General features: G+C 41.4%; 1 protein-coding gene across 1 annotated transcript in view; it reads right to left on the bottom strand.

The window, feature by feature from the left end:
• CBL (Cbl proto-oncogene) overlaps nucleotides 1-18,890 on the bottom strand; it is a 78,442-nt gene that overhangs the window by 22,130 nt on the left and 37,422 nt on the right. The gene's annotated exons all lie outside the window — the stretch shown is intronic.

The raw sequence follows: 18,890 nt of genomic DNA, 5'->3' as shown, positions 1-18,890 counted from the left end.
GTCTCCAACTACAGCAGAGAACATAGGCAAAAGATTCCATGTTTCCTTGGCTTCCTACCACCTGACAACCTGGCAGGGGACCCTTTATCCTAATCCTTGTAAGAAGTGTCCTTACCATCACAGAAGCCTCTCTCCCCCTACATAGGTTCCTTCACAGAGGACCCTCTCAAATAGAAACTTCCCCTTCTTTTTTGTTCTAGAACAGCTTTAGGGATTAGTTCTCTAGGGGTTACTTCTATGCAGTATGGTTATGATGACGTAAAAGTCCTTATTCTGCTTCCTGTGGCTGGCTTACCACAGGCCCTTTCCTGCCTATGGTTCTGGAGCACGTAGCAAATCAGGCCTGTAATACACAAGTTCAAGATCCAGCCTGAGATTGTCATCAGGTCTGCTCCAATGCTAGCAGAGCCCTAATCACAACCAGCTCCCATGGCCTGCCTCAAAGCATTCAAAAACTGAGTCCTGGAGATGGCAGTAACAAACACTGCTCTCTGTTTCTCTTTCTACAACTCTGGATGCCCAAAATGCTGAAGAATAGAAATGCAAAAATTTACATTACAAAAAATTAATTTTACCATCCATCTTCCTTCCAAGCATAAATTAAGGTAGAATCTCTATCTAGAAATTTTAAAAATAGCAAGTCTGAGTTTCTTTCCTCTTTAGGCTGTTTTCATAAATCTTTTTTCAATCCTATTTTTTAACTTTAATTTTCTTGCAAAAAAGCTTTACCACTGCAGAGTAAGTTAGTTAGGTGCCACTGACTCGTGTTCGAGTCCTAGTGACTTGATGAATTACAGATCTAAAAAGAGATTGGTTTTGTACTAGTCTGGTAAGGTCCTCCAGGGTCATCCCCAAGGTTGTTTTCAACACGTCCAGCCATTTGATTGCAGGTCGCCTTCTTCGCCAGGTTCCTTTGATCTTCCCAAACATGTCCTTCTCCAATGATTTTTCTCTTCTGACAGTGTGACCAAAATAAGATATTTGGGCTTCGAGTGGCATAGCCAGTTTGATCTTTTCCAGAATCAGTTCTTCTGGCAGTCCATGGTACGCATAAAATCCTTCTCCAGCACCAAAGCTCAAATAAGTCAATCTTCTTTCTGTCTTGTTTCTGTAGTGTTCAGCTTTCCAATTTGTAACTGACCACTGAGAAAATGAGTCATGGACAACTCTGATCTTTATTTGGAGTGTTATTTCCTTTTCTTTGAATACTTTGTCAAGAGCGACCCAGTGCTATTCTGTAAAGTATTTCTTCCCAGCTAATTATCTCTTTGTTTACGAAAGAGCCCAGGAGATTGAAATCCCTTACAACTTCTATTCCTGGGGTAGGGAACTCCGGTCCTCGAGAGCCGTATTCCAGTCGGGTTTTCAGGATTTCCCCAATGAATATGCATTGAAAGCAGTGCATGCAAATAGATCTCATGCATATTCATTGGGGAAATCCTGAAAACCCGACTGGAATACGGCTCTTGAGGACCGGAGTTCCCTACCCCTGTTCTATTCTATCGCCTTGAAGCTCAAAATCTTAATTTTACATGTTCATGACCTTCGTCTTGTTTATGTTCAGTTCTAATCCCATGTTATGACTTTCGGCTTTGACTCTTCTCAGTAGATGAGCTAGTGATGTGCGTTGCATCATCTGCATAGCGCAGGTTGTTTATATTTCGGCCACCAACTTTAAAACCATTCTTCAAGCTTTGCTAAGTCTTTCTTCATGTTATTCACACTATCCGGGGTGTCTACTCTATTGCACATTTTGATATCGCCCACAAAGAGACAAATCTTACCAGGCAGTCCTTCTGCAATATCGTTTATAAAAATGAACAGAACCTTGAGGCACACCACTGGTAACATCCCTTTCCTCAGAGCGATCTCCATTGACCACTACCCTCTGAACCTTTCCACTCAACCAGTTCCTGACCCAGCCTGTCACTTTGGGGACCCATCCCGAGGGCACTCAGTTTATTTATTAGGCATCAGTGTGGAACACTGTCAAGTGCTTTGCTAAAATCTAAATACACATCTAGCACACTCCCTCTATCAAATTCTCTGGTCACCCAGTCAAAGAAACTGATCAGATTTGTCTGACAAGACCTACCTCTAGTGAATCCATGTTGCCTCCGGTCCTGTAATCCACCAGATTCCAAAAACTTCATCATTCTCTGTTTTAAAAGCGTTTCCATTAATTTGTTTACCACAGAAGTCAGACTTACCAGCCTGTAATTTCCTACTTCTTCCTTACTTCCACTTTTGTGGAGAGGGACCACATCTGCCCTTCTCCTGTCCTCCGGTACCACTCTTGACTCTAGAGAAGCATTGAAAATGTCGGTTAACAGAGCTACCAGAACTTTCCCAAGTTCCTTCAGCACCCTCAGATGTACACCATCCAGCCCCATCACTATGTCTACCTTTAATTTAGCTAGCTCCCCACGAAACCCTCTGAAAATCAATCAGGGTCTACCACTACTCCATCCCTATTCGTGTCTCTCTTCCTTGGTCCCGCTCCTGGCGCTTCAGCCGTGAACACAGAACAGAAATATGTGTTAAGCAATTCGGCCTTTTCTTTATCAGCTTCTACATATTCCTCCCCTTCACCTGAGTCTCACAATGCCACTTTTGCACTTCTTCCTATCACTAATACATCTAAAAAATGTCTTGTCTTCCTATTTTACCGTGTCAGCTATTTTTACTTCCATTTGTATCTTTGCTTTCCTGAGTACTTGACCAGCCTCTCTTAACTTTTCAGATATTTTTGCCCGTCTTTCTCTTTCTGCGACCTTTTGCAGTTTATGAAAGCTAACCTCTTATTCCTTAACTCCTCTACTACTTTTGAGAACCAAAGCGGCCTTCTTTTCCTCTTACTTTTACTTACTTGCCTCACAAAAAGGCTTGTCGCTCTTACAATTACTCCTTTCTCTTTTGCCCACTGCATTTCCACTCCTTCCAGACGTTCCCATCCAGACAATTCCTTGACATAATCCTCCACCCGAACAAAGTTAGTGTTTTTTTTAAATCTAGAACCCTCTCTATAAGACTGATCTTAATATTAAACCAGGGGTGTCAAAGTCTCTCCTCGAAGGCCATAATCCAGTCGGGTTTTCAGGATTTCCACAATGAATATGCATGAGATCTATTTGCATGCACTGCTTTCATTGTATGCTAATAGATCTCATGCATATTCATTGGGGAAATCCTGAAACCCCCAACTGGATTGTGGCCCTTGAGGAGGGACTTTGACACCCCTGTATTAAACTGTACCATACAGTGATCACTAGATGCCAGATGATCACCTACTGTAACATCAGAAACACTTTCCCTGTTTGTAATCACTAAGTCCAGATTGACCCATCCCGCATGGGTTCCATTACCAATTGATGGAACATTTCTCCTTGTAGAGAATCCATGATGTTTTGTATGAAACCCTAACAGAGACTCTAAAGCAGTGGTTCCCAACCCTATCCTAGAGGACCGCCAAGCCAGTCAGGTTTTCAGGATAGCCCTAATGAATATGCATGGAACAGATTTGCATGCCTGGCACCTCAATTATATGCAGATCTCTCTCATGCATATTCTCCTCCAGGACAGGGTTGGGAACCACTGCTCTAAAGGCTACACTATTGCCTAACTGTAAAAACTATCTTTAATGCGGAGCCTCTACAACAGGGGTCCCCAAAGTCCCTCCTTGAGAGCCGAATCCAGTCGGGTTTTCAGGATTTCCCCAATGAATATGCATGAGATCTATGTGCATGCACTGCTTTCAATGCATATTCATTGGGGAAATCCGGAAAACCCGACTGGATTTGGCCCTCAAGGGGCCCTTTGGGGACCCCTGCTCTACAACCTCTCTCTTAGAACTAGGCTTACTGAGGGTTAGGCACTAGGCCAACATTCTTCACCTCAAGGGTCACCTGTGAAGTCTGATCTCTAAGAAAGTCCTCAGAGTATTCCCATTTGTGCTACAGTTCTCCATGAGCCACATAGTCAAACGTTTTGGGGCTTTTGGTATTCTTTGCTCTTCTGCAGTTACTACACACATTATACCTGCATTCCAGATAGTTTGTATATCATTGTAACAGTACTGCAATTTTGTACTGTTCCAACACTCATCTGTATCTCAGTTCAAACCCTGGAGCATCAAATCAATCCTGACTGTCATATGTTGTTCAAATGGGGCTCTATCTCTTTAAAGGATGAATAGTTCATCTGCTTTGTCAGCTTTTCCATTACATACATGTTCCATACTTTCCTATACCAGACACTCATGCTGGGTGCTAGTCCACTTTTCCATTTAGCTGTTGGATTAAGATGTGCAGCGGATTTACCAGTTTTGTTTCAGCTTAAGTTGGATTATCAGAGTCGTAACCTAAAAGCATAAATATACGTGCCCCCACCCCCTCCCCACAGCATGTACCCAGTCATTTATGAGTAGCTCCTGTGACATGCATTCCCACCACATGTATTTAAACATACCCTTGGATGCACACCCTCTCCAACATGTAGCAAGAATATTTGGGCTCATATTGGCATATTTGGCATAAGAGTTGGAATTCTCTGTCTGGTATAATATCTGGTATGTAAATGCTAATACAGCTAGAGAACTACTGTAATCATTGCCTTCCCACTAACTCAAAACCTGAGGCTCTGCTCCATACTTTCTCTAATGTTCCCAGATCTATCAAGGTACTACAAAATTGGTCTATGTCCCTTTTCAAAACTTACCTTCCAGAAAATAATTTCTCTCATTGAGAGGGGGAGAAACTCCTGAACTGGGAAATGCCAAAGCGGTACCAGAGAAAAGACTAGGACTGGCCTCATAGAACCCTCTTCCAACTTTGACTTAGCTTCAATTTTCTTTTAAAGTTCAAACCATTTTGGTTGAAGTTCATTCCTTTCATCTAGCTGCCCCTGATGCCTAGAATAAACTACCCGAGTTTGTCCGCCACGTCGCTTCCCTTGCTTAAAAGCAGACTGAAAACCCACCTTCAGTCCATACCCTACTCCCCACTGCCCACCAACCCAGCCAGCAGATTAACCATTCCCCTTAACTGTATCCTTGGCATCCTGTTTGTCTGTTTAGATTGTAAGCTCCTTTGAGCAGGGACTGTCTTCTTCATGACTCTGTAAGGCACTGCGTATGTCTGGTAGCGCTATAAAATTAATTAATAGTAGTACGTTTTAATTATAAAAATGAAAAGAACAATCATCAAAATAAAAAAATGTTGTAATGTATATATTTAAATTTATTCCACAAACATCAAAGCCATTTTTAATTAGATCTATAGCGCTGATCAGGCCTAGTTCATTAAACCACTGAGATCTACTGGGTCTTTTGTATGTCAGCACAAAGCTCGGGTAACACAAAACTTGAGATATTACAGCATACCCCTTTGTTTTAACTTTGTTCTAGTTGATAAAGAGTAATTGACTTACATCCCCCCTTTCAACTGCTATATTTTTCATTCTGATCCAGTGTTGACATGAATTTGCTTCATACCAGCCCTTGGCTATACCCAGTTGTGAAGCATGATAGTGCTACTTAAAATCTGGTAATAAGCCCCCCCTCCCCCCCCCCCCCCCCGATTTCCCAGGGTCTACAGAGAGTAACCAGCATTATTCTGGGCTGCCACCCCCACCAGATACAGTAAGAAATTGTTCTGAGGTCCCTATAGAAATCCAACAGAAGCAGACAGGAAAGCATAGACAAGAAGAACAGTACCCTACAGCAACATTCATCTTGATACTGTTAATTCTGGGAGAGAGCCGGGAGGAAGAGAAGTATCTTTACATTACAAAATTCTCCCCAAATTTCTTCAGTCCAAGCAGATAATAGGTCTTGTAAATTCCTCAAGACTTATTTCTGAATCCATTAGGGATCCACTAGAATGGGTAATGTGGCTTTTTGCACTCTTATTATCTCTTCAATGAAGTCTTATGGATTTAGTTTCATTTAGCTTCCATACCCTCCCTTAAACACTGGCAAGGATGTCGGTGATTTTTTTTTTTTTTAGTAAACATTAACATGCTATGTATCCTTTTATGCAGGGGTTCCCATGAAGAAATAATGCGTGTGATCCTGAATTGGTCGATTGGATTGATGTAGTTGATACTTTTAGCGCCTCGTAAGTCAAGCAGAGACGCCGATATGCTTGATATTGTCTCCTGAGGAAGGCGACATAGTCGCCAAAACTTGGATCCTAGTCGGGACTTTGTTTTGTTTTTATATATTTTAATTGTTTTACTTCAAATAAAAGACTCGTATCCATAAGTTGGTTGTGACATCTCCAGAGTCTCTTCTTGTTGTCCTTTCCACAGTAGTCCGAGCCTTGGTTTTTTTCTTTCCTTTTTTTTTCCCATAGAATATATTGCATCACTTGTAGAATGCACAATTTGTAATCTGTGAAGTGATATTGTTGGTTCTGCAGTGTACACTGATATAAATGTATTTTCTGACTGAAATAAAAACGTTAAAAAAATTAATATAATATCTATATAAAGCACGACTTTGTGGGTATCCCCATGTTCTTGCCCAAAGAAGTGTCAAGCGTTTGCTGAATTACCTGAGCATCCCTGTCGAGTACCATATCACAGCTGGAGTACACCTGTGAGTGTACCATGTTTCAATAGTCTCACACTTGGCTCTTCATATAGCACAAACACTGTCCTGATAAAAAAAAACCCACCTTTCCACAGTTGCCGAAGCAGATAGAACAGATAAGGCCACTCCAATCATCAAAGGTCTTCTCAGCATCTAGTGCCAGAAAGGCTGCTGGTATAGTTATTCAATTGGAAAAAAGTGATGGAGAAGGTTACACGTCCTTCTGATATTATCTGATCCATTTCGGTCTTGTAAAAACCCAGTTTGGTCTCGAGCAATAAATGAATCACGCCTCAAATATTTGACCCAATTTTCACTACTATTTTTGCATCCATGTTGATACGCAAATGTTCAACCCTGGCTTTTCAATGACATTAGTTGCCTGAGTAAATGTAGGTATCATAACCTATGTGAAGGAGAGGTTAGTAACATAACAGGGACCATTTCTAGGAGAAATTCTTTATGAAATTCTACAAAGATTCCTACAGGTTCGAGATAGCCCACTAGAGCTCCAGCAATGAGACTGGGGCATCCGTCTGATCTTTAGAGGCCCACTTTAGGCAGCTGGTCTCTGGCCATAAACTCAAATTCAAGGGCCAGAGCTTAGAAATGTAAAAAAAATGTACAATACGCTAAGAAAGCTTGCTTGCTCTTTCTCTCTCTCTGTTGTGCCCATTTCACAACTAGCCATATGAACTTGAATTACAGTCGCTTTTTTATCTCACATTTGAGCTGCATAGCTAGAAGCCTCATCTACTTTACTTCCCTTTATCACAGTACTTTTTGTCATACTTTCCACATCTGAAATTCTACTTCCTCTATTAATACTGCATTCATCTTTACCCGCAGTGACGTGACGTGTCATGTTAGTTTCATCCTGACCTTCTTTATGTTCTTTTTCTGTTACAGTCAGGGAAGACTTTGTCTCTAACTTACCCTGTTTAACCTTTTCATTTTTTACCCCCATTTAACCAGGCTCCCTCTAATTATTATTTTAAATGCCTCAAATAGAATTAAAATGAGAATTCCCTCATTCATTCCTGAATATACAGTAATCTCAAGGGCATATTCTACTCTCCTTACAAATCCTTGATCTGATAGCAATGAATTCATAGCCAATGCCTTATCCTGGCAGCAAGGAATGGGTTCAGTAGTTACCTCCAACTGAAGTGGAGCTTGAGCAGAACATAGGATCAAACATTTTAGAAGACATTATCCAGGGACCTAAACTAGGGGTAATTATGAATAAAGCAGTCCTAGAGGAGGAGGAGGAGTTATTTTTTTTTTCCCCTTACCACTATGCTTATGGGGTATGGGGTTTGGGCCAGAAGACATATGAGACTTGATGACATGAAAATGTAAACCCTGGAGGAAAGGAGAAACAGGGGTGATGATACAGACTTTCAAATATTTGAAAGGTATATAAAACATTTTCCAGAGGAGGAAAGGTGATGGAACTAGAGGACATGAATTTAAATTGCAGGGGGCTGACTCAGGAATAACATCAGTAAGTACTTTTTCCACAGAGAGGGTGGTGGATGTCTGAAAAGCCCTCCCATGGGAAATGGCGGTGATGAAAATGGAAACCAAATTCAATAATGTATGGGATAAACATAAAGGAATCCTATATGGAAGGCAAATAAGCTTAGCGGTGATTAGATGGCAACACTAGTAATTGAGAAGCAAAGGCAGTGGTGGGCAGACTCCTAAAGGTCTGTGCCCTAACTGTGGATGAACAGAGAGGCCACTGCAGGTCAGACTTCTACAGTCTATGCCCAGAAAATAACAAGGACAAATCAGTATGCATTTGTAGTATCACATCATATCTTATGAATTTATCTTGTTGGGCAGGCTGTCGCTATGCCCACATTACCCCTCTCCTCAAGTCACTTCACTGGCTCCCTGTTTCCGCAAACAGTTCAAACTCCTCTTACTGACCTACAAGAGTATTCACTCTGCAGCTCCTCAGTCTCTCTCATCTCTCCCCACACTCCCCCCTCAGGCATTCTGCTTATCAGATAAGTCTCTCATATCTGTACCCTTCTCTACAGCCAACTCCAGACTTCATCCCTTCTACCTTGCACCATATGCCTGGAACAAACTGCCTGACTCAATACACCAGGCTCCGCCTCTGGCGGTATTCAAATCCAGACTCAAAGCCCACTTCTTTGACGATGCTTTCAAGTCCAAGCTCCAAAGCACCAATACCTGTCTTCTCATTCCCTAGTAATTCTCCCACCTGAGCACAGTGTATGCATCTTCTTCTCTATTTGGTCTGTCTTGACTAAATCGGAAGCTTTGAGCAGGGTCTGTCTCTTCTGTGTTTTGATGTATAGCGTTGCGTATGACTAGTAGTAATAGTAGTAGTAGTAGACTGGATGTACCATATAGCTCTTTATCTGCCATTATCTACTATGCTAAGGAGTTGTGGGTAGAGAACAACTAAGTAAAGTCCCTCCCCCAAGTGTTTAATCCTCCAAATATCCATCAACCCAAAGCTCAAAGCAGGCTCTTTGAATAAGCTATCTGCATTGCCTACTGACACCTAGAGAAGGACATGGGAAAAGATTTGTTCCTGTCCCTATAGGAACTCAATTTCCCCATCCCTGCGAGATTTGTCGCTGTCACTGTCCTTGCCCCATTCATGTAAGCTCTGCCTTAACCGCTCAAGCCTCAAACACTTATGATTTAAAGTGTTTGAGGCTTGTGCAGCTGAGGACAGAGCTTAGGCATTGATGGAATGAGGCATTAAGACATCACAATCTGAGCTCTAGAATGTTGCTATTTATGATTTTAATGTGTTTGAGGCTTGTGCAGATGAGAACAGAGCTTGCAGAAATGGGGCAGGAACAAGAAAAGAACTCGACGGGATGGGAAAATAACTTCCCGTGGGGATGGGGAAAAATTGGTCCCTATGTCATTCTCTACTGACATCCTATTTTCTTCCATCTATCAGGGTCTCAGAACATGCCCATGTTGAAATCCCAATCTTATTAAAGAGAGTTTAATTATTCCTTTCTGCAAACCATTACAAAACTTCTTATATTCCGCAAACATCCAATAATAAGTTCCATGCAGATCGCAGCTGGACATTATCAAGATAATACAATATACTTGTAGTAGTCAGTCATTCTAAATTAAAAATACAATATAATGTCTAAAATTAGTTAAAGGTAAATATTTTTGAAATAATTTTAACTGCCTTTCTAAATGAGCTATAATTATGCATTGTCCTAACAATAGACTGACGCCTTGAAATGAAATTGAAGACAAAAAAAATGTCTTCGGTGCTAGAAACCATGTGATTTCTTAATCAATAAGCCTCACCTCCCTTCAACAAACTAGACACCTGATAAACACTTGTAGGTCAATATTAAGCTAACATCAAGCATCCAGGTCTTTGGTGAATCTAAAGTTATACGGGTAACAGATCATACCCACATACCTAACCGAGCAAAAAATGGATCTGCATTTTATGCAATCCTATCAACCTGGTTAAATATGCAGAAACTGGCACCCACATAACTTCCAGGTCCATCCAGCACTATCTGGTCAGAGCTGATATTAATTGAGCAATACATCTCCTGCCATGCTGAATATTGACCCCTTAACTTAATGTGCCAAATACTAAACAAAGTAATCACACGTGCCACAATCTTTCCCCCTCCCCCCCAACATCCAACTTCAGCCTCAGTGCTCTATCTTTGTTCTTCCAAGTTTCTAATCTTTAGCTTTCAACTGTTGTCTCATCACCACCTTGGCACTGATGGAGCATCCAGAGAGGAAGTACATTCTTTCTACTCATGTAGAATTTAGTAGTTAGGATTGGTTACTGGTTAAGCGTGTACAACTGTGTGCTTTTTAAATCTTTAAGGCACTTGTTCCCCAGCCAGGTTTTCAGGATCTCCACAATGAATATTCATGAGAGAAATTTACATGCCACTCTCGCTCATGAATATTCATTGTGGAGATCCTGAAAACCTGACTGGCTGGGGAGCACAAAGGACAGGTCTGGGAAGGGAACCACTGCCTTAAAGGCTTTTTTTCCCTCTTGGCAAGAGTTTGTGACCCTTGCACATTCAGAGAAGTAAACCTTATATTAGCTCCCACAGCCATTTTGTTCAAGTTAACTCTCAAAAGGTCCCTGCAGTCACTTTGCCCATTAACTATTTTATATTGTGAACCAAGCAGTATATCAAGCCAACAATGAACCAATCTGTATCTTATGAGATCAAATTGATGAAGAAGGGTTCTCCGATCCACTCTCTCTCAATGAGGGTCGCACAAAGAAAAACAGATCCTCAAGAAAATGTAAGAGTAGAAACTTCTCCACTTCTCTTCCTGTGGAGACTAATATACTCCTAGTGGGCTCAGAATTTTGTGGCACTTTATGGATGAAAAACCTCTGTCTTTACTAATCAATATCTAGGTTAAAATCTTTATAAGTGCTAAGTTTGAGCATTAATGAAAATGAATTTTTAGCCTTATAGACTTGATAAAGAAGCTCCGAGTCAGAAATTAAGCACCTCAGCAGGATTGTGCAAGGCCACTTGTCTTGGTCTGCCACAATGTCAGCTTTCTATGATTAAGCCCATCAAGAGTGCATCTGTCCATCAAATGCCTCTTCTACTACTGTACTTTCTCAACTTTCCACTCCATTCAGCCTTAAACTGGTCCTGTGAGTGGTTTTCAAGATTATTAACTTCCAGTTCCGCCAGTATTTTCTGGATATAAGATTTATTCGCATCTGCCACCTCATCTTTGGCCAAGGATTTTCGTTGGCTTATTTCACACAGCCCACCACTTTCTGCAAATGCACTCTAAATTTGACTTGCCGTTAATAATAGCATTGCCGGCTTCAATCTCAAGATTGTTTCAAGGGCAAGTTTAGGGGCCAACTCCACTTGCAGAGAGCGCAAAGCGCGCGAATGCGGGATGACACATTGCTGCTTGACAAGGTCCCCGCACCACCTTGTGCAGCCGTGTGCTCTGCTCAATTTGCTCGGTTTTGTCATACTAGTCGATTCTGGAGCCATTTTTGTCCCCCTAAGCCATAGTTGCCATCTGTTTAGAGAGATTGCAGTTAGCATCTGCTGAGATAACAGAACATGTTAAGGAATTGATCTTTAGAGCCAGGAGATTGGGAACTTCGCAAAACACATTTGCTCTTCAGGCTGACATTATATGACCCCTTTTAATCCTCTATTTTTACACTTCTAGGATAAAATGGCTATAAGTTGCTGCTTTTGTAAGTCTCCAAAAAGCAAAAAAATAAAAAAAGGCTGCACCAAGTTCTAAAGTTGCACTATCCTTACCTTACAATTTGTAACACGGAGAGAGGCCATAAGATTATAAATCAAACACTCATGGCTAGTTCATATGGATTGGGGGTGGGGAGAGGACAGCATCATCCAGCAGGACAGGCAGTGTATTTGTGAATGCTGCCTTAATTCTCATAATGCACACATAGAAAATAGGGGAAGACAGCCATCTTGTATATCTGAGTGCTGTGCAAGGAGACTCAGAGCTCATCATGGCTCTGCAGTTGGTGTTTTCACCTGGCCTCCTGACTTGAGTTACACACAATACCAAATTTATAGCCAGCGTAAGAGGCACACTCTGAAACTAACAATTGCAAATAGCCCTTTCCAGGATACCATCTCAACAGATGCTACTTTAGCAGTGCAGCTGCTGAAAGTGCAGTTTGAAAATGTTTAGTTGACAGCTGCCCATAAACTTGCAGGGGGGCTAGGGGTAAGATCCACTCACTGTCTTTTCAGCTACATGCGATTATTTATCCAGCAGGACAAAGGGCCAAAAAGGAGAACAGACATAGTCTACTTGTAATGAGCAACAATATGGCTACTAGAGAGATGTGGTAAGCCTGACCCCACCCGCCACCCCAAGATTAAAAGCAGAATTCTAGTACACTCTTTACTAGTAAGGAGCTATGGCAAGTTGCTGCTTGTCATGAGCAGCAGGGAAGACTAGCAACAGTCCTGGGCTAGGAAGGAAAATAAGACAGCACCCTGCAGCTTGCATGGCCTACATTTGAGGGAGCAACTTTCACTTAGAGGAGGGTGGTAACTGGAATATTGTGAAGTAAGAAAGTTGCATGTCATTTTTATGGTTTTAAAAATAGATTTCAACAGCAAGAGATAAGACCAAATTGATGATACCTATAGATTTCAGAGCCAGGGGTAGCACTGAAGCATTCTCTCCTCCAAATCAAAATGCTGGTTCCTATAATCAAGAAAGCGTGGGATAGGCACCTGGGATCTCTTAGAGAGAAGAAGAGATAATGGTTACTGCGGCAGATGGGCAGACTGGATGGGCCATTTGGCCTTTATCAGCCATCATGTTTCTATATTTTCCATTCTCCAGAAACAAGGCAAGTCGGAGATCTCATGGTGAGAAACGGAGATTTACAACAAGGATCAACAAACCCCAAGTGCCAGGTTGCTATGATGACTAAAACCAGACCTAGTGGCAGCATCGGGTTCTCACAAAGGGAGTCCAAACCAAAATGTTGCTGCTAGTTGCTTTTAGCATCAGACCCCTAGTCCAAACCTGGCTGGTTTTGGTTCCACTGCCCACCAGTACTGCACATTCAGCAGTCTTTTCTTTGGCACTTGTAGCCCACTTTATCCAAAAACAAAGGTCCAGAGAAATCTTTACAGATTGATAAAACAGATGAACTCTCTATAAACTGTCTGTAGGAAAGCACAAGAGATGACCCACAATATACTGAGTACAAACCGAGAATGGCACCCCTAGGGGAAAGGTCAAATTTTTAGAGGAATATCTTTCCATCGGCAACCAATTAAGCTGCACCAATAAAGGAGTCACATAGTCATACGTTTGCCCTCTGATTTCAACTTTTGTGTGGTGGCCAAGGACAGACAGAACTAAAATTAAATTAATTTAAGTTTTATAATGACTGAATGGACTTCAACATACCAAGGTTGAAATACTTAAAAGTCAGACCTTTTAGCATAATGTCATTAGCCCATAACTGAATGGCAAAGTGTTCAACATAATTCACACTAGGTATATCTTCGTATCAAATTTATCTCTTCATTGAATAGATTTCTAAAGATCTTTTAAAAGTTATCAGAACCTATCTTTAAAGAATTTCCCCTTCAACATATTTTGATGTCCTGAATCAGGAAGTAGAGAATTCATACCGTTCAGAGTCCACTCATTTCTAACAGCAAGGAGTGTGGAGTGATTTAGCCCTCCCCTCCTCCCCCCCCCCCCCAAGAACAGGCAGAGCAGTGGTGGGAAGACAAGTTCCTGACATCCTGCAGAGGATTAGAGAAGGAGATAGGAGAAAGGTGTTGAGGCAGCTGCCTGTACGGGCAATGGCCAAATACTGAGGCTCAAGTGTGTGAGTGGTGGCCAGAAGCTGAAGAAATAAAAATGTTCCAATTGTTCATATGTCCGGCTCCTACAACCTAAGAAAATTTGTATGTGGAACCCACACTGGGCTGGGAAAATCCTGGGTACCACCTTGTCATCTAGTGACTGTGCAAATTAGAAAATAAAAAAATCTACATAGCAAAACCTACAGAAAAACCCAGTCAAGGGGCAAAAAAAAAAAAAAAAAAGGCTCCTGTTCCCCAGGGATCCTGCAGTGCACCATGTGTCATCTGTAACATCTTGGTATTATGCTGGAACTGAGAGCTCATTGATTGCCAGAGACCTGCTGGTGTGACGTGGAATGCAAGTGATGTCATCTGCTGTACCAGGTGAAGAGCTGATTACTGTGCCAGGGATGTCATGCAACAGAGGGAGCACACACCAGCGAAGGAACACTACAAAAGAGCTCCTGAAGCAACTCCTTCATGCAGAGTTTGAGAGCGCTGGGAAGTGGACATTCTGGATTTTGTCTGGTCTGTTTCCTGAGATAACACTAATGCATCCAGAGAAACTATTTATTTATAGCTGTTCCATTTTTATGCTTGCGTGGTCTGGAACTATGGAATTTAAGATTCCTCTAATAATAGGTAGCAGATATTATGGATCACTTCCTCCATCTGTTGTTCCTCATTTTAATTCCAAGTTTACAGTATATTACCATGCTTAAAACTGACTCAACTGGTTCAAATTCTGTCAAAGACATTGATTAACATGAGATTAGTTAGAAACTAAATTGAGCTAACATATGATCTTATTGCAGCTAGGAAGTTTTTTTAATATTTATATCAATGACCTGGAGGAAGGAACATCCAGTGAGATCATCAAGTTTGCAGACGATACAAAACTATGCCGGGCGATCAGATCGCAGGAGGATAGAGAGAAACTCCAGAGCGACTTGTGTCGGTTAGAAACATGGGCGGAGAAATGGCAGATGAAGTTCAATGTGGAGAAATGCAAGGTAATGCATTTAGGCAATAAAAATAAGGAATACGAGTATACAATGTCAGGTGCAACTCTGGGGAAGAGTGAACAAGAAAAGGACCTGGGTGTACTGATAGATAGGACCCTGAAGCCGTCGGCACAATGCGCGGCAGCGGCAAAGAAGTCAAATAGAATGTTGGGCATGATAAAGAAAGGAATCTCGAGTAGATCGGAGAAAGTTATAATGCCGCTTTATAGGGCAATGGTCAGACCACACTTGGAATACTGCGTCCAACATTGGTCTCCCTACCTAAAGAAGGATATAAAACTGCTGGAGAGGGTGCAGAGACGAGCAACAAAACTGGTGAAGGGTATGGAAAAACTGGAATACGAGGACAGACTTATAACACTAGGATTGTTCTCCCTTGAGAAAAGGAGACTGTGTGGGGATATGATCGAGACCTTCAAAATACTGAAAGGAATCGACAAAATAGAGCAGAGAAGATTATTTACATTGTCCAATTTGACACGGACTAGAGGACATGTAATGAAGCTAAGGGGGGACAGGTTCAGGACTAATGTCAGGAAGTTCTGCTTCACTCAGAGAGTGGTTGACACCTGGAATGCTCTCCCAGAGGAGATTATTGCGGAATCGACCGTCCTAGGCTTCAAGAGCAAACTAGATGCATATCTCCTTAAGAGAGGCATATAAAGATATGGTGGACTATAAATTACGCCAGGTGTACACCTGGCAGGGCCTCCGCGTGTGCAGATCGCCGGACTTGATGGACCGAAGGTCTGATCCGGAGATGGCAGTTCTTATGTTCTTAAGTTGGACATATCATGTTATTACCAAGTTACGATTAGCTCATTTGACGCAATGTCCTCCATCTTACAACTTTGTCTCAACACCATGTAATCAATAAATGCTAGAGAAACAGGGGGATAATAGAAGTGGCCTAGTGGTTACAGAATTTGTGGTTACAGGTACAGCCTCAGCACCGAGGTTGTGCGTTTAAGCCCTGCACTGTTCCTTGCGACCCTGGGTAAGTTACTTAATCTTCCATTGCCCCAGATATACTAGATCAGGGGTAGGCAATTCCGGTCCTCGAGAGCCACAGGCAGGTCAGGTTTTCAGGAAATCTACAATAAATATGCATGAGATGGATTTGCATCTCAAGGAGGCAGTGCATGCAAATCCATCTCATACATGTTCATAGTGGATATCCTGAAAACCTGACCTGTTTGTGGCTCTTGAGGACCGGAATTGCCTACCCCTGCACTAGATAGATTGTAAGCCCACCAGGACAGATAGGGAAAAATGTTTGAGTACCTGAACATAAACTGCTTAGACAACCTCCATTGATAGGCGGTATATGAATAACTTAAACATTAAAAATGAATCATATTTAGACAGGAACCATCACTGAAAGAATCGGATCATCCCCTTCAATCTGTTAAGAATTTTGCCGCACACCTCATATTCTGCCAGTGTCATTATGCTCGTTACCCCTCTCAAGCCACTTCACTGGCTCCCTATCTTGTTTCCGCGTACAGTTCAAACTCCTCATACTGACCTACAAGTGTATTTACTCTGCTGCTCCTCAATATCTCTCTTATCTCTCCCTATACGCTACCCCGGGAACTCCGTTTGTCGGGCAAGTCTCTCTTGTCTGTACCTCCTCTACTACCAACTCCCGACTCTGTCCCTTGCTGTCCCGGGAACAACCTACCTGACTCGGTACGTCAGGCTCCGTCTCGGGCAGTATTCAAATCTAGGCTGAAAACCCACTTTTTCGAAGCTGTGTTTAGGTCCTAACCCTACCAAGTGGTAAAGCATCATATTTGTTTATCTTTCCCTCTGTAGTCCTCTACCCCTTCATCTCTTTGTATTTCCCTACATGAGCAGCTTATTCACCATTGTCTACTGTATCTGTCATGATTAGACTGTAAGCTCTTTCAAACAGGGACCATCTCTTGCATGTTTAATGTACAGTGTTGCGTGCATCTGGTAGCGCTATAGAAATAATAAATAGTAATGTTGTAAATCAATTTCAACCGTGAACATTTGGTTCTTTCAGCTGGCAACTGGTTATCGCCTTTTATATTGTCCTCCTGGCCTTCTGTAGCAAGATTTTTCGCTTGGATTCAATATCAACTGATGGACATTGGTTACAATCTGCTTTTTATGCTTTTATTAGGTCTTTTCCAAGTAGTCTCGCAAGTTACTAATGCCTGAAGGCATATGTTAGAACTATTCTTTCTTGGAAATGCCATATATTACATTACATTAGAGATTTCTATTCCGCCATTACCTTGCGGTTCAAGGCGGATTACAAAAGATTTATGAAAGGGGGTTACAATTTGTTGAAGTCTTCCATTCAATGTTTTCCAGTCAGTGTTGATCAATGTACTAGGTCAAAATAGTTATAGTTAAGTAAAATAGTTAAGTAAAAGCAGGGCTGTGGAGTTGGAGTCGGAGTCAGAGGAAATTTCGGGCCTGGAGTCGGAGTCGGAAGTACAAAAAACTGAGGAGTCTGAGTCTGAACATTTATCTACCAACTCCATTTTTGAACTTGGCATACCAATCACGAGCGATTCTTTCAGCTATAGCACTCACTATATACACAGCACAAATGTTGCGAGCAGCTTTTGCGGTCTTAGAACCTTGATTAAAAGCAAAAAGAAGGTGGTGTCGAAAATGCTCATTTCTCTCAACTTGACATTCCATTTTAACGATCTGAAAATTAACCAGTGCTGTGGAGTCGGAAGAAATTTCGGGTACCTGGAGTCGGAGTCGGAGTCTGAAGTACAAAAAACTGAGGAGTAGGAGTCGGAGTTGGAACATTTATCTACCGACTCCACAGCCCTGAGTAAAAGTACAATGAAAAACACATTTTAAAAAATTACTTAAATGAAAGCAAAATGTTATTGCACAATACTTTTTGAGTAAAAAGTAAAAGTACCATAACTACAATAGATAGATTTATTTTATTTATTTTAAGATTTTCTATTCCACTTAACAACCTAAGCAGATTACAATTTGCATACAAAGTAGAAAAACAGTACCATAAACTCGTTATCAAGTTAATCATACAGTTTCAACATCATCAGAAAGCTATCAGCTTTAAAAAGCCTTAACAAACTATGCAACTATTGTTAATGTTTTTATCCCAACTTTACTGTTTAATCCACTTTGCTTTTGGTAAAATTACATTTTTGAAAAATGATGCGCTCATGTAAGTAAGCTTGTGAATCATTAATCCAGTACAACTTTTTTAAAAAAGTACTAGCAGGAAGTGGATTGTTCAGTCTGATAAAAAAAAAATTCCTTCAAATCAGACCAGGTTGCATATATTACTGATGTCTTCTGATGGGTCTGAAGCTTTTGATTGAGGGAAATCTCTGAAACACTTGATTTTTGTATAGCAAATACTTTATTTATGTCATTATCATCTGCATTAGAAATAGTGCTATCTAATTCATCACTTGCATCTTCATCTTCATTATCATCATCACATTTACAAAGGTTTTCACAAAACTGGAATCATTGTGTGTTGTTCTAATCAGGGCTGTGGAGTCGGAGTCGAGGAGTCGGAGGAAATTTCGGGTACCTGGAGTCGGAGTCAAAAGTACAAAAAACTGAGGAATCGGAGTCGGAACATTTATCTACCGACTCCATTTTTGAACTTGGCCTACCAATCACGAGCGATTCTTTCAGCTATAGCACCCACTATATACACAGCACAAATGTTGCGAGCAGCTTCTGCGGCCTTAGAACCTTGATTAAAAGCAAAAAGAAGGTGGTGTCGAAAATGCTCATTTCTCTCAACTTGACATTCCATTTTAACGATCTGAAAATTAACCAGTGCTGTGGAGTCGGAGGAAATTTCGGGTACCTGGAGTCGGAGTCTGAAGTACAAAAAACTGAGGAGTCGGAGTCGGAACATTTATC

The sequence above is a fragment of the Geotrypetes seraphini genome, chromosome 13 (assembly GCF_902459505.1).
Source record: "Geotrypetes seraphini chromosome 13, aGeoSer1.1, whole genome shotgun sequence".
In the NCBI taxonomy this organism is placed as follows: domain Eukaryota; kingdom Metazoa; phylum Chordata; class Amphibia; order Gymnophiona; family Dermophiidae; genus Geotrypetes; species Geotrypetes seraphini.
Note: the sequence above shows the minus strand (reverse complement) of the source record. Positions and strands in the feature narration are given on the sequence as shown.